General features: G+C 35.4%; 1 protein-coding gene across 4 annotated transcripts in view; it reads left to right on the top strand.

Annotated features, from left to right (window-relative positions):
* Nucleotides 1-17,900, top strand: part of LOC149798997 (uncharacterized) — a 181,034-nt gene that overhangs the window by 116,400 nt on the left and 46,734 nt on the right. Inside the window, exon 1 of one of the 4 annotated variants that reach the window (XM_089957930.1) lies at nt 10,336-10,834. The exons of 2 other annotated variants lie outside the window; for them this stretch is intronic. The gene's annotated coding sequence lies outside the window, so the exon portion shown is untranslated. Of the gene's footprint in view, nt 1-10,335; nt 10,835-17,900 lie in introns of those variants that run through there. One more of the 4 variants, XM_089957933.1, reaches the window with a different exon arrangement.

Genomic DNA, 17,900 nt, shown 5'->3' with positions numbered 1-17,900 from the left:
TTTGTATTATCTCCCTTCTGTGTTGATAGTGTATTTGGGGTTTGTATGCGTTCGCGTACGTTTGTGTGGATAGTTTATTTGGGGTTTGTATTATCTCCCTTCTGTGTTGATAGTATATTTGGGGTTTGTTTTTTCCTCTTCCCTCTGTGTGTGTGTGTGTGTGTGTGTATTCGCGTACGTTGTGTAGATCGTTTATTTGGTTGTTTTTTTTCTTCCTCCCGAGTGTGGATAGTATATTTGGAGTTTGTTTTTTCCTCTTCCCTCTGTGTGTGTGTGTGTGAGTCTGCGCGCGTATGTTGTGTGTGTGTGTGTGTGTGTGTTTGTTCGCGTACGTTGTGTAGATCGTATATTTGGTTGTTTTTTTCTTCCTCCCGAGTGTAGATAGTATATTTTGGGGTTTGTTTTTTCCTCTTCCCTCTGTGTGTGTGTGTGTGTGTGTGAGTCTGCGCGCGTATGTTGTGTGTATGTGTGTGTGTGTGTGTGTGTGTGTATTGGTCTCTGTTTGTCCCTATAAAACTCACTTTATCCCTATCAGATACACTCTACCTACCTACCTACAGTAGCGCGTATTCAGGTCAGCCACTTGCAACACTGTTGCCATTTATCCCCTAGTGTTCAGTACAGTGACGTCACTGACGCTGGAAATTTTGAGACTATAAATATCGACTTGGGGATTTCCACATTTTGTAGCTATACATATATACTAGAATTCATAAACAGGAACGTCACTCAAGCTGAGGCTATAAAAAGATAGTGGGATTTTCCAAAGGAAAAACCCACAAGTTGGAGCTATAAATAGATAGTGGGATTTCATAGGAATTTCAGCTGATTATAGATACATAGGTATTCATCCACGATCGTCACAGAAGTTGATATTGTAAGTAGTTACTAATTTTATCCATTTTAGTCTAAACCATTGTAACTTAATTTTCGGGGATATGTTTATTTTCCTTTAAATTCTGGGACAATTTCGTCATTTTAACGTTACTTTTAGTCACATCCATTTTGTCGTTGAGCATTTCCTTGATTATAGCTATTTATAGCATCATTACAATTATGCAAATTTTTGAACACCCCAGCAAGATTTCAGGTCTTCGTAATGCTTTATATATAAATCCCACGCTTGTACTAGTGTATGTATGTTTCTGTCTCTGTTGTGTTTGACCCTCTACCATCATTGTCCCTAGACAGTCCCACCATGTTCAATTCCCCTTGACGCTATACAGATCCACCATGTTCAATTTCCATATGTTAAATTCCCTTGAGGCTATATCTCCCAGGGGTTTCCGTAATGTTAAATTTCCCATTGTCCCTAGACAGTCCCACGATCTATTCCCCATGTTAAATTTCCCTTGTACGTAAAGTGACCCACGATTTATTCCCATGTTAAATTCCCCTTGTACGTATATTGACCCACGATTTTTCGCCATGTTAATTCCCCTTGTACGTATATTGACCCACGATTTTTCGCCATGTTAATTCCCCTTGTACGTATATTAACCCACGATTTTTCGCCATGTTAAATTTCCATTGTACGTATATTCACCCAGGGGTCTCCGTAATGCTAATTTCCATTGTACGTATAGTGCCCCACTTAACTACTAACGTATGAACAACTGAAACAAATGAATCTATTTATTAAAGCTGAAACGTTGTGCTTGCGATGATGCTGTTACCCCATTCTCAAAAACCATTTTGAGCCATTTAGTGGATGAATCTCGGTATTGGATACCATAGCTTCATGCAAGAAGTCCTTAATGAATTACATTTCTGATAGAATCTGATGCAATTTTTACTCTTGGCATTTTTAACTTGAACGATTCCTGTTGTTACTTTCCAGGCGTATGTGGATAAGTGCTGTATGTATTAAAATGATGACTTAAAACTGAACTAACCGAGCTGGTATAATTTCAGTTGAGTAGAATAGAGTCGATAATACTTACTAGAGGTAACTGTACCTACATCAGTATTTTGTATTCCATTGTTTTCCTTAGTTTAGTTTGTTCTGAATGCGTAATGTGCCCAAAAAAGTTTCAGATACCCAAACAGGTGGATCCGAAAAGGACTATAACAAAAGGATATATGAAATATGCCTCTAATTGTTCATACACTCAGGATATTTCTTAACTGATATGCGATTCGTTTCCTTTTAGCATGCAATGTATGAGTATTTATTATATATTGCCCGCATATGTAGACAGGGTAATACATAAAAAGATAGATATATGTTACACAGCACATGACAAATAATGATCTTTCCAAAAGCGGTGGATCTAAAAGATCGTGCTGATCAGGAAGATATCATCGATATGACAGAAACACTGACAAATAACCGTGCAAAACTGGTATATAACCAACCCAAACGCTTTCGAAATATACCGATTCCTTTTTCAAGAGCAAAATTTCAAAAACAACAACTACACAAACGAACAAAGAGCAATACACTAAATACAAAAAACACAAATTCTATGCAGAATCTGCATGAAGATTACGGTAGATATGTACATAGACAATACAATGTCCATATGATTCTTTCTAATGTTGAATAACGGTAAGGAGGTGGAGCACTACTATATGCAAGGAAGTATAGAATTTTTAAATTTTAATAACGTTTAATTGTGCGGTCAAATACATAAGCCTTTTTAGTTCAGAAGTACATGGATGTATATAATTATATGGTTAGCAAATTTGTCAGCGCCACTAAAACGATGAATTTCATGTTGCTTTCGACATTCGAGCTCGAAGATGACCACGATATCACTAGTTTAGTTTCAATGACTACCTATGTGGATGATCAGGCCATTTGGTCCCCTAAACTGTCCATAGCACACTTGACAGGAGTTGGCACTAGGGTCTGCTTGATCAATAGAAGTCATGCTGTAGTTCTGAGATTTACGCTTGCTCTTCTGCACTACCTCTACAATTCTTCTCTGTACAAAGTCGGTAGCTTCAGTTTGGATCAGACCCCGGCACGACTATGGGTAAATGTTGAAGTAATTCAAGGATGAATTGAAAGGATCTTTGAAACATTTCTTTAAACCATTCTAAAATCGCTTTCCCGTCTTCAACTCTACGTAGATCTTCTTTGGTAGTCGCTCTTCTAACATCTGCCTGACGTTGCCTTCCCATCTCAACTCTCATTGCCTCGGCAGAGTGTTGATAGGGAATGTCTGCCTGTGTGAGAACTTTAGTGTTGGGGATCCTGTCCTGACATCATATCCTCGTAAGTTGTTTTGGTCAGCCAATCTGAACATTGTTCCCTTCTTGGCATGGTGTCTGTGTAATGTCAAGGTTTCGCATACAGACAGTAGGTTCAGCAGGAAAATGGCTTCGTATACCATAAGTTTTGCATGTTGAATGATACATCAACCCCATGTGTTTGCGTGTAGCCTGATCCCAGCCACACTGCTTTAGCACTTCTGGTGTTGGTTTCATCATCGACGTGGATAGTACTTTATAGCATCCTGCCGAAATAAACGAATTTATTGACTGCCAGGATAGTTTACCTATTTCCTTTGATGGTGGGCTTTATGTATGCTTAGTTTCCGCATAATGCAAGTGACACGAAAAGATTTAACAGTGCACCAAATATATTTTAAAGAAATACTTCAAACAACAGCATGATATAATTTAAGAAAAACATTCTACATAACATTCGGAGAATTACTGTATTTCAGAAAGATGAAACTATTATTTATCTAAGTTTACTTTAAACAACGCAATATTCAATACGCTTTCAAACCTTAAACAACCTTTATAATAAGCAAAGGAGAATTGCAAATAACGAAGTTGGATGATGCAGAAAAATATTTCCATTGATAAGTGTAGTAGGCAACGGCGTTCAACATATTACACACATTTAGGTGAGACATGATCATCTTAAATTGTAAATCTTGGATAATCCTCAACCAGGATTTAAATCAGTTTTAAATAGCAATGTATGTCAACGTTAAAGATCTGCTTGTGGTTTGCGGTGAATGCTAAAGTAAAACTGACGAAATAAACATAACATGCACATAAAGAGCTTATATTAAATCAGATAAGTATAAAGCACTAATTAAATCACGTTTATCAGTTCATGTGACAAGAATTATTGTATTGCCTGCGTTTTTAATTTTGTATCCTGTTTCCTTCCATAAATTTTGCTATACGACGGCAAAATCAGTTGCAGGAAAATCACAAGGAACATGATATTTGTATTTAATTACAGCTATTATTTTTAAATTGTTGGGTTCATTTTCATCACCTTGAAGCACACTGACCATCACGTGAGCCAATAGTAGTATGCATAACCTTTCATGACAATTGATATATGATTGAAAAGTGATCAAATGTTGACAGATATTCACTGGCTAGATGTAAGCGATTGGATCAGTAAATTACGTTGCATACTTTTCCTACAGAAAATCATGGCAGATGTGGCTGTATTTATTGCCTAAAGTATGGATTATTTGTAATACCTCGCACATTATTGACATTGAGAATTGTTGTAATGGAACATTATTACTTGTGGTAATTGTAGTGGCAGTAAAAGGTGCATATAATCATTAAAGTGGTGCCTTATGGTATATTTCGACCAATACGAAATCAAAAACAATTTTTATTATTTACTTACAGATATTTCTGCTTTTTATTCATAATAATACACATTGACACATCAGAGTTTCAGACAATAAGGTTCCCCACCCAAACTGAGGTCACACAGAGGTGACAATAGAAGCATTTTTACTCCAAAAGGACTAATATATCGCAGCATTATATAGCACAAATATCAACAGTGGCACATTTGAAGATATTACTTAAATAAACACGAATGGACTCCAAGCAGAAGTATAAAAATGTCTGAGTAATAAAGTAAATCAACCTTTAATATACAGTAGTTTCAATATACATGTCTGCATCACTATATGATGTGGTATAACGAATGGAAAAAATCAGATACATTTTCATATGTTCTGTGTGACTATGGAAATGCTATCATCAATAATAAATTCATTATATTATATTCATAGCTTGGCATTGTGTAATAATAAAGATATAAAACAGTCTAAAAGTTGTCAAATCTTACAAGATATTAAGAAAAAAAAAATATTAGCACATAATTCAAATCCAAGCTAAGAAGTGGCTAAAATCACGTGTTTATTGCAGCATATGGGCTTGCAACACCGCGTTGTTAGATTTCATTCTGAGATCAAGCTTGGAGCCATAATTGAGCAAATTAAAGAATTTTGGAAGCAAACCTTCGTTTGGAGAAAAGATATAGATGTAATATAGCTGGTGGTCGAGGGAGCGGTACCCTCAGGAGGAAAAGTAAATAAAACACCCTATGGTGACGCTGTACTCGGTTAAGAAACCCTAGTTCATTCGCACTCATATATAATTCATTGACATTAAGTACCCACAATCAAACATTAAAAATAAAAATTAAATCGTTTAGCAAGGTTGATGATGACAGATTTGGAAAACGACGCCAGGTAGTAATTGTGCAAAATAGACAGGACTTACCATCATTTCATTTGACAAGCATTAGAGCAATTAAGAATTTAAAGTTATATGATGAGAAGTTTACAAAATCATCGATTTAGTTTGAGCTTTTTATGACTGTCATGTCGTCGAAGACACCTTGATGTTATGTGATATCCTTGGCATGTTTTGTCATGTTTCTTTGAAGCTCTGCAAATTATTATGGTGCCTCTAAGTGAACACGTTATGCCCAGTTTAAAACATCTTATGTCATCTTGAACTGTAAACATATGAAATATTTTTAATAATTGAGAGCTGAATAAGAAGTGGAATTACCATGATCTTCAACTGATACAAATGGAAAATAGATGCATCCTCGTTTACCTTGAGTGTAGTGTTACGAGTCTATGCTCTTAAAATAGTAACAGAAAAGAGTAAAAGACAACAAACTGTACAATTTAACAAATAATTTATTTCCCTATAATGCACAGTGAAAATGAGAAAAAAAACAACTTACGGTATTGCGAATTAAATCCCAAAATATCCAGGAATTATAGAAACAGTCCTAATAATATAAAGTCCTGAATACAAACTCAGTACAAGTCCCGAATAGATCCAAAACTGAAGGCGATGACGTGTCTGTTATAGCTCATGTAGTGCTGATGTGTCAACAGTCTTTTGTTGAATCACAGAAATATGATTCCATGTTTGAATTCAGTATAAATTCCAGTGAATGTCTTTATCCAAGAATTTTATCAGAGCAATCTTCAATTTCCAGAGAAAAAAAAATCACTTGATTTCAATAATTTGAAGAAACTAAAATTAAGCCCAAACTGGTCACAACATAATACAACTTCATAGTGCTAGATGTTAAAGGACGAAGGACAAGGTCCTCACAATTCTAAGACATATAGTTCTCTACTTGCCCTTCGGTCACAATTTGCATTTTCTAAAATTAAACACTGCCTAATGGAAAATGACCTTCTAGAATGATCTAAGGAGCCTTGTTTACTTACAGCACAATAACCTGTAAAATTTACTAAGGAAACTCCAAAACCCCGACCCAAATCAACATATTTACCCCTTCTTGTTTACCTGATTAAAAATCCTGATATTGAGCTCATACACATCGAGACTAGTTGTTGACATAAACGAAATTTTTTTTAAAAAAACTCAATCAGGTCAAGGTGAAATTAACTCAATTTTGGACACGGTCAAGTCCAGCATAGAATGTTACATTACAATAGCATGTAATCAAATAATAACACAATTTTTAACTTAACAAACAAACAATTACATTAAATATACATAAAACATCCCCTCATAAAGAAAAACAAAGATTTACGCAATAAAACTTATATATATATATATATATATATATATCTGGTTAAAACAAAACATACAAATCTTATTAATGGCACAAAGTATACATGAAACAATATATTATATACACGTGAAAGTACATCTGCTATTAAATTGCCTTGTGCCTGATGTCAATATTATATTCCTGCAACAACAAACTCCACCATAATAATCTCTGATTTTTGTTTCTCATCTTGCCGATGAAAGTAAGGGGGTTGTGATCACTAAACACAATAACCAGAGAAGGCGCTTGTCAAATGTAGACTTCAAAGTGTTGTAATGCCAATATCAAAGACAAACATTCTTTCGCGGTTGTGGAATAATTTCTCTAGTGCTTATTTTATTTCGTAGAAAGATAGCACACTGGATGATCTACACCAGTTTTGTCTTCTTGAATCAATACTGCTCCAAACCCAACATCACTAGCATCAACAGACAGCTTAAACGATTGGCTGAAATTTGGAGATGTAAGGACTGGTGCACTCTTAAGTATATCCTTTAACTTATCAAAAGCCTCCTGACATTTTTCAGACCAATGAAACTTGTTTTTTATTTGCTCAATAAATTTGCCAGAGGTTCAGCAATTATGAAAAAATTTGAACAACATCTCCGATAGTATCCAGCCATATCCAAGATTCGCATCAGTTGCTTTTTCCTGATAGGCACGGGGAATTCAGATTGCCTTAACATCTATTTATTTAACTTGTACATGTCCCACAATATGTCCTAAAAATGCTGCACAAGCTAGGCAAAACTCACTTTTAGATAAATTAATTGTCAAATTTGCATCAGTGAGTCTGTCACAAATTTCCGAATTGTTGCTAAATTATCTTTCCATGTGTCGTTGTAGATGATGACAACGTCGATGTAAGCATCACAATTATCTAGACCAGATATATTCATGATCATTTAACGTTGAAAAATACTAGGCGAACCATTCACCCCAAACGGCATCACTTTATATTGATACAGTCCATCTTGAGTCACGAATGCCGAAATTTCTTTTGCCCTTTCCGTCAGTGGAATTTGCCAAAATCCTTTCAGAAGGTCAAATTTGGTGACATACTTTGCATTTCCAATTTTATCAATACAGTGATCGATTCTTGGTAATGGAAATTAATCTGTTTCAGTCACACTGTTCACCTTTCTATAATCAGTGCACATGCGGAAAGTATTATCCGGTTTCTGAACAGCATACATGGTGAACTCCGGTTACTATTACTCGGCTCAATGAACTCATTATCCTGCAAATACTGAATTTATTTTATCAAACATTCCTGTTTGAGAGGTTTCACATGTATGGAATTTACAATTTCAACGTCAAGATAAATTTTATATTTTCTTGTAGGAACATCTAGCAATAAGTGCTCATATTCAAGTAATAACTGTTTTAGTTCATTCTTTTCTTGTTTTTGCAAATGTGAAAGTTTCTGGTCCAGATTAATCATAATTTCTGAATTTCGAAGATTTGTTAATCCAAAATCAATATAGTCAAATTGCATTCCATCGCATAAATCTTCAGTGTGTGGGACTTGTACAACTGAAGTAATTGCATGCTTAACTTGGCTATCTCTATCAGCATACTGGTACTCCCTTAATTTTTTTACATCCTAGGAGTAATGTTATTGTATCTTACCTCATTCATTTTCTTCTTAACTTTGTAACGGCCGTAATACCTAACCTGAAGAAAATCTTGAAGAATGAGCAAGAGAGACAGAACTCTATCACCATACCCAAAAATTATCTCCATTGTAGTTCTGTCGAACCTTAATTTCACTTTTGACTTTGAATTTCTGGATGCCAATTTCAAGCATAATTGGCTGGAAAATTCCAGACATAAAATCTGACCCTTGATCAGATTGGATAGATTAGGGAAGGCCAAATTTATTTATTGTTTTAAAAAAAAAATTTTTTTATCAAAAGCTTTAATTATTGTTTTAGTTTTGATATTCCTCAACGGAAATCCCTCTGGGAATCTTGTTGATGCACACATTATGGTCAACAAGTGTTGTTTCCCTGGCTTGGTCTTGAGTAAGGGACTGGTACAGTCTTCCATTATTGTGCTTAATGGTTCGTCAAATGCAGGAATAGGTTGCAGAAAAGCTTTGGGTATCTTCTGATTGGGTTTTACTACCATTTGACAAGTGTGACAAGATCTGCAGTATTTACACTTGGGGCAATAGATTAATAGATCTATAACCAGAATTGAAACACAAAAATGAGCAAGGGTATCAAAGTATAGGATTCACACAACTATGAATAAAGTGTGATTTTGTCACGAAGGGTGATCAAAGAATAGATGAGGTAAAAACATATGAATATTGTTTTATCCACGAGTAGGATCTGTACATATATATTTCATTTTCACTCGTGTTATGATACCGAGTACTGTTTTAACAAAGGAACATGTGTAACTCGTGGAGACCAGTTGATCATCGCAAAGTATTTCTGGTTCCACGGCACTCGTCGAATAGTCAAGGAACCACCACACATAGCCCGATTCTCCCAGTTTGCTGAACGACCCCTCAAGAGTCGAATTATTCGCTGCAGATCTGTTGGTCATGAAGCATTAGTCTCTCGCTGCTAGAAAGCCAATACAGTCCGCCGAGCCAAAATCACCATGGACAGCAGAATACATGTTGAATTAGACACGGTCACTTAAGAATGTTCTGATATATGTTACGCATGAATTCGCTTCGTTACATACAAAATCATTGCATCATAACTACTGTACGAGATTATTATTACAATAACCAGGCCCATAAATAAATCTGTATCTGACAACAATAATCTCATAAATTCTAAGAATTCGAACGTTTTCTTATCCTTTAATACACGCACGTATAAATGAATCCATTTCGTTTTTCCAATAATAAAATGCCTTACTTGAAACAGACTATAGTCAATCTAAAAGCATTGGGTTATACCACGAACCAAACGAAAACAATCCCATTTCAATTGTTAACATTCCGATAAAATTGTTTCAAGTTTGCTAAATTCTATTCAAAACTCGAAAGCGTTTTTGCAAGCAAAACTCAAGCAATATCTTTCCGGGAGTGTTGGGGGAACGGAGGAGGATAATATGGGATTAAACAAGTGCATGAGGGTTTTGTGGTACTGAACCCTCTATCAGGCCCATGAGGATGGTCACCCTAAGCTCCTTAATTTAAGCTCCACTAGAGCATACCTTTATCCATCAAGCTGTAAAGACAATGTACTTTAGGAAATGTCACGGTTGTTTCGCGCTAATTTGTTAGGGGTGAGGGGGTCCAGCTTGACCACACCCCAATCCTCAACCCCTTCTTAAAATCCCCCTCTGCTTTGATCTCTTGACAAATGAAAGACCTAACTCGTGACCCTCAAATAATTCAAGATTTTAGTTTACTGTATTATGTGTACTTCATTAAGCTGCAAACAAATTCTGCCCAGTTCATTTACAGAAGACATGCCGTATGCCCATCGAGTATCCCCTTGGAGGTACTCGAGGGAGATTTGTTTTTAATGTCATTTTTATTGTGCATTCCAAACAATAAGAAAAATCATGCTTCATCATGTCTGTGTCTGGTGATGTATGTCATTTAATAGTGTAATTTCTTCACTTCATCGAATCTATATTTGTAATCACTGATCCACATGGTGCATTTTTAAGTGCAAATGTAATTATTATGAATGGACATACTACAGATTACCCCCATTGTCACTTGATGTTTTCATTTAGGCTCGAAGCTTAAAGGAAAGAAAAAAAAATAAATGAGCGTTTTCTCTGACCTTTATACGAAATTCTAATTTTGAAAAGAAACAAAAAACTTCCAAAAATAGTTTACCTGGAACTTAGCCCATTTTCTGTTAGTGACACTCAGTCTAAAACTTCCTGGATGAAGACAAAGGATTAAAGGAGTGTTTTCAAGTATATCCGTCAACATAATAAGGGTAAACGGAGCAACAGCAAGTCAGCATGTAGAAAATATTTCTCTCAAAATCATAGACCTGTAGAAATATAGGATGAAAGGTAAGTTAGATTCTTTCTTTTTAAGTATTGCTATGTGTACTAACTTCGACAGCTCTGCTGTTGAGTGAAAAAGGTAATATCGGAAATCAACATATGGTTGGTGGGATTTTATCGGTAATGGCATAGTAATGCATCTGTGACAAGCTGAATACAGTACAAATTCACAAATGTAATTTGAGAGATTAACTTGCAAGGTCATTAGATATTTCAAACACATGCCTACAAAAGGACAAGTACCGGTGTAGCCACATAAACACCTCACAGGTCTAAACCATAATCTGCACATACCAGTGCATAGTCGTATATCATAGTATATGACAATATCAGATGTAGAGTTATAATAATATTTACATATTACAGTATTTACCCTTGTATTGATGGGGAGTTTTATATATATATATATATATATATATATATATATATATATATATATATATATATATATATATATATATATATATATATATAGTTTTTATTTTTATATTTAACTGAAATTGTTTCTTAGTTACATTTATTTTGTTTATTCCATTGAAAAAGATATTTGTATTTTGTACTTGACCTTGTCTAAAATCAAGTTTATTTTCCGCCTGACCTGAATCATTGGTTTTTTTAAATTCTGTAAACAACTATTACATAGCTACTTCGTTTTCTTTGAGTACGTGTTAACTGTTAGGATCATTATTAATAGAAGTAAACATTTATGTTGGTCTGAGTCAAAGAAATTGTGTTTTCCATGTTTTCTATTATAATTTTTTTAACACTCTAACGTTATAATTCAGACTTTATCTTGTAATCATGTGGAATCTCCCAGAATGAATGATCCATTAGGTAATAATTTTTTTCTGAAAATTTTAATTGTGACCTGAGGTCAAGTAGAGGACTATATAATCTTGTTTTCTATAAATTATTTGTTCGTACTATAAGATATTGAGGCAGAATCATTGTTGTGTCCAATATTTCATTCGTGCTGGAATTTATTTATTCAGATTATTTAGTCACTGGATATACAAATAGCTCATCATCTAAAACTGTATTCATGGAAAAAGGCATTGACTGGGAATTAAAGTGAGATTCAAATAAGAATATAGTCTTAGATTGTATTATTGTGAATTAACAAAAGACTGTTAGTACATCACTACGACAGAAGCTATCGCATACACATCAACCCTTCCAGCGTTGTATTTACTTTGGATTACTACCCAAGGTTTTTCAGAACTTTAATAATTAGGAGTTGTGTTAGTAATTCAAGGATTAGTTGGGATTAAATCCGCAATACGGTAAGTTCTTTTATACATATTGTCACCATATATTCTAAGGAAATAAATTATCTGTTGAATTGTACAAATTTGTTGCTTTTCAATTACTTATTGTAAGACCATAGAGTATATATATATATATATATATATATATATATATATATATATATATATATATATATATATATATATATATATATATATATATATATATATATATATATATATATATAGTCTTTAAGAGTCTTTACAATATACTGATAGAGGATCAAAATACTCAGCAGCATACGGCGAAACATGTGCGTTATTGAAATAAGATATTTTCTGAACTATACCTGAGCACTACTTTTAACTGATGAAAACATGTCATGCATGTCTTGACATGGTCGTTGTAACTATGAACAAGTTGTGTAGCATCGTTACAGAGTATATATGATCATGTGATTAGTGTCACTAATTGTTTTTACTTAATTAGTGAGCTGAAAAGCATGTTATTATAAAATATGGTTATGAATTAGTTAATATATTACATCATATGGCCGAGTGGTCTAAAGCGCTCACCGTTCCGGATCACTGCCATCTCACCTATGTCTGCGTGGGTTCGAGTCCAAGGCTCGGCTAGCGTGGGTACGTGGGAAAGCCTGCCAGTAGCTTCTCGTGGGTCGGTGGTTCTTCCCTGGGTTTTCCAGGATTCTTCCTCCACCAGTTACACTGGCCGCCATGTATAGCCTATCTTGTGCTGAAAAATGGAGTTAAACCCTAGAACAACAACATCATATTTTGGACTCATTTTATAAAAATAATAACAATCAGTACTAGATATACTTGCGTGTTTCATTCCATAACGTTAATCGATTGAATAATTTCAACTTGGTTGATTTTTATCAGACAGACTTTATAAAACGTACAATTGGGGATATTATACGTAGATCTCGGTGACAAAAGGTAACCAACACCTTTTTGTTGGGACTAAGAGTTCATATCTCAAGCAATGGTGTACCGGCATTTAACGCTCATCCAGAGATACACTATGCACCAAAGCATGTATACAGTTATGCATGTAATAAAAGGCGCTCGGTGAATATAGAGCACTGTTAAGTTCAGTAATCCACATATACGAGTGTTATTGTGTAGAACACGATTATATCTTTAATCTATGATGGCCCTTATATAATGCACTACAGAAGGACACGAAATCATTCTGTCATGTGACGGTTACACCCCACACACAGACACACGCACACACATAGAACGTCCGCTACAATTTCATTGCATGTTATATAAAAACTCTTGTGAAAAGTCGACGGTATTCGCTTGGCATCGGAAAGAGACGACGATATCCTGATACTAGTCGCCGATGTACCTTGACCCAGATATTGCTGTGTGTCATCTAACACTCTGATTTGACCTACCACGAGTTCTCGCAGTGATATTATACGTCGATGTAATGCAAGAAGCAAAAATGGCCAAAAATAATTCACCACGAAAGATGGTAATTTATGTAAAACATACGATGACGCAGTTATATTAAAAGTCATTCAAGTCATGTAGGTTGTCAGTACTGACTATTTCAATAATGGGTGTCGTTTTTAAGAATTTGATTTTAAGTAATAGTAAATGGCGATTAAACAATTTTTTTGGATTCTCATTCATCTATATTTCTTTTCGAGGTAGTCATTTACACGCTATGTGAAACATATACGGAACAACACAATGTTAAAACTTGAGTCACCCATCCACCCAACCCCATGCATACCCCTCCATTTCTTGAAGTCAGGAGACGATTCGAGTGTCAATAATTACAACACTGTATAAAGTTATGTTTTCAGTTACGTTTTAAAACAGTCTTCATCAGAAAAGAATCTGATTTACCTGCAACAATCGATATTTAATCCGGATCATCCCCGATGGATACTGCTCATTGGTTTCATTGATGAATGGTTAAAGATTACTTTTGATGGGCATTAAACTGAGTTTATAAAATATTACCAGAATGTTATAATTGTTATGGTTTTTACTGATATCAAATGTGGATTACAATTTATAACCTGAACAAATACTTCGAATCTCAGATTATAAATATATTACCATTGGAGTTTCACACGAATCAATGTTGGGCCCTCTCGTTTTTCATGCTACATATCGATTATTTTCCAAAGTGCTTAAAACATTCTTCAGCGTATACGTATCCAGCAAATGGATAATAATAAGCTAGTAATAATGATGCTCTCATAATTGAAGACAGACTAAATAAGATATATTATGCACCATGAAATATATAACACAATGCACTCATATTTAATGCAAAATCAAGTAAAGATTATATGCTCAGTTCAGCGGACAGCCAAATGTAACGAAGAGGGCATATATGTAAATGGTACAAGAAATGAAATTGTTACATTTGCTAAACATTAAAATATCTTTATCGCTAATAAAAATTAAATAATAGAAGTGTTGAGTTTTTTTTCTAAATGTACGATACCGTTGTTTTTCAACATTGTATCCACTGCTGCACTGTGTAGGGAGAACCCCGTAATTATTCTTACAATCAGAACTCTGCAGCGTTCAGGAAAGAAGAGCCAGTGTCATTTTAATTGCAAAGAAACGATTCCACCAAAATCATCTCAAAATGTGTGTCTCAAAATGTTTTGCATGATGTGTTATCAATATTGGTGAGACCTTAAGTTTCTTCGAAATGAACAACAGAATACAACAAGGATTTCGTCTCTTATTCCGAGTGCGTGGGCACCAGCGCTGATACAATCTGACTGAGAAAACGAAAAAGGTTAGCAAATTAGCTCGATTTCTCAGTCAACATTGGTTACAAAGTTTAATATCGATACTACTTCATAGGACTCACCAATGTCAAAACGATTCAGTAGAATTCTGACTTCTCTATTGATAAATGAGTGTTATATATAGTATTTAAGATCATATACTATCTTTATTACGTTTTCCTATGCCTTATATTTAATGTCTTTATAACAATTGGCTCTTGTATTTCAATGTATAAATCTTTATTTTTAAAAACTTTTTACAACTGTTTAGCTAACTGCGTATTTTGCCGCAAGGAACTAGAACTTCTAACGATATTATTTGAAGTGCTTTACTCTGCTGAAAATACAGTTAACAGGATAACTGTTCATTATTTCCGTATGATGAACTTATTAATGAAATTCCGGCAAACTCCGAATGGCGATAATTGTGAAAAGGGAAATGTATGATAGTTTCTACAAGGTTATCGAATCAATGAATAAGTTCTGTATTTTAAACGTTTATTCAGTAGGAGCACAATAATAGTTTCAACCATGGTTTGTATTTGCATTTGTTCAACAGTTGTAGAAATACAAAATCAGATGTTAGGTACTTTCTCTCGATGTTAGGTACTTTCGCTCGATTTCTCAGTCAACATTGGGAAATCGAGCTAATTTGCTAACCTTTTTCGTTTTCTCAGTCAGATTGTATCAGCGCTGGTACCAAAGTACTGTGAACAGTACCTGCTGTGCTTGAGTTATCGATTAGTTACTAGACTTAACACGCTGAGATGGTTTATTACCTCTATTCAATCCCTACTTTCAAGGCTCCTGTAGAATTTGCTGACATGTCGTAAGGACAAAGGTTTGTTGCATCTTAAGCTCACTGGATTTGTTCGAGTTGGTATTAGATAATTATATTCTTTGTCAGACTAGCTTAATGTGCGATTGCTATAACATACCCCATAGATAGAGTCTATCACTGGACATAACCGATATTACTGAAACCAGTATGAGAGGGATAGAAACAGACACACAGGCAGCAAACAGACATACAGGCAGCAAACAGACATAAGGACATCTTTACTGATAAAGGCTGTTTCGAAAAATCGTTCGTGAAATGTTACAACATAACCCATGATAATATTTTTGATACTTTCTCATGAAATGACAATGATGATGACAAAGACAATGCTGCTGCTGAAGCTAAGTATCACGATGATAATAATGATGACAATTCTACTGCTACCACTATCAGTAGCAGCAGAGGGGGCGAATCGGACATTTTGTCCAATCGTTATTTGGCTTAATTATTACTTTCTGCAACTCAACGATCTAGTGTCGTCAGCGCCTGGTAAAAAAAAAACGACGACGTCGTTGGGGGATCGTCGCGTCGTCATTTGGTTTAATTAACACCTTCTGCGCGCCGATCCCCAGCGTCGTCAGCGTCCGGTAAGCACATCGACGACCGCGTCGATGTCATCGCCCCCTCTGCTGCTAAGTGGTTATTTACAATGAGGGTCTTTATGATCTTACAAACAGAGTGATCACTAACTCCTCCTCTTGCAGATCAATTAGGTTATTTGACTGATCGGTAAGTCTGAAATTAATTCTCGTTAAAAACCGATCATGGCATCGCATATAGACCGGATTAATCGGACTCTCAACGATTAAAAATCCCGGAGGGGCTGTTGGTGAAAACGAATAAAGGATATACCCCTGTTGAGCTTGATTTGATTGCTTGGTATCCACCTGATAACTCCCTTCGATAACATCACACACTAGATTGATCGCTATCACCGATGCGATATTTACGTTGTATGGAGCAATATGCCTACCACCATCTCCGTTATCGTGTCTGAGGATAGTTGATGGGGCGAAAAAATCATTAAGAGACTTTCTTAGTTCTGGCGCGTTGTATTCTGGAAACCTAAAATCGGGTAAATCGGCTTCTGTGATATTATACTCGGTTAGGAATTTTTGCTTATTATCATCGCTGTTAGCAGATATTATCCCGACGATTCGTTTATTAATATATTCCATGTCTGATATAAGTTGATTTAACACCTCGATGTGTTTTTGTGCTTTTGTTTTCCGTAGTTGTTCTAGTTGTGATTGGCAAATACGATTAATCTCAGCAAACGTATTAATGATATCATCTAAACTAACTGCGAGCTGGACGTGTGATTCAGGAGTGTCCTCATACAAAAAATACCATTGCATGGTATTCCTGTTTTGAAATGCAAACCGACTGAGTAATAACGTGTTTTTCATAATAGACAAATTATCTCGATAACTGGGATTAATCTCATGATACGATCGCGCATTCGTGTAAGATTCCGGCGGACTTTCATGAGGTGGATTCTCAGGCCATCCTAGTATGGTTCTTATTGAACTGTTATAAATATCAACCATATACCCCGGTGTGCTTATTTCAATCGTCGACGATAACGTCGGTTCATGAACCGTAATAGCGATTTTTGATTCTTTTCCTGTGATTGATTTTATCCTGCGTTGAAATTCTTTATTGATTTGTTCTATTTGGTATGACCCAGTTGGTATTGTAACCTCCTCCCAGTCTGGGGTCCCATCGGGTTTATTTGTCCGTGCAAAAACCAGCGAGTTATTAGGTTGTTGTCCGTTAAATGCGTCTGCTCGAATATTAGGCCAACTGTGATATACTCGCAATTTTGCCAGCGCTATTTCCTTTACTGGAACCGGCGATGGGAAGTTCACACTGAATTCGGGTTTCGTTGATGTTATCGATATCATATTTGTTTGTACCGGAGTGGTGTTCTCCGCGATCCGCTGAAGTAATTGAGACCCTTCGGGGTTCAGCGACATTATTATTATTCGTTTTCTTTAGTGTCTAATTTCAACAACCAGGTGGTTTCGGCTTCCAGTTGAAAATCCTCGATTTTTGACATCGCGGAGCTATACAACTGGACCATCGTGGAGAATTCAACATCGGATACGAACAAATTATCAATCGATAACGAGATCAACCCGGATAATTTCGAGTACGCGTCGGATACTATTTGATGTTTTACTGTATAC

Source organism: Sinohyriopsis cumingii, chromosome 5 (genome assembly GCF_028554795.1).
Source record: "Sinohyriopsis cumingii isolate HCF-2022 chromosome 5, ASM2855479v2, whole genome shotgun sequence".
Taxonomy (NCBI): domain Eukaryota; kingdom Metazoa; phylum Mollusca; class Bivalvia; order Unionida; family Unionidae; genus Sinohyriopsis; species Sinohyriopsis cumingii.
Note: the sequence above shows the minus strand (reverse complement) of the source record. Positions and strands in the feature narration are given on the sequence as shown.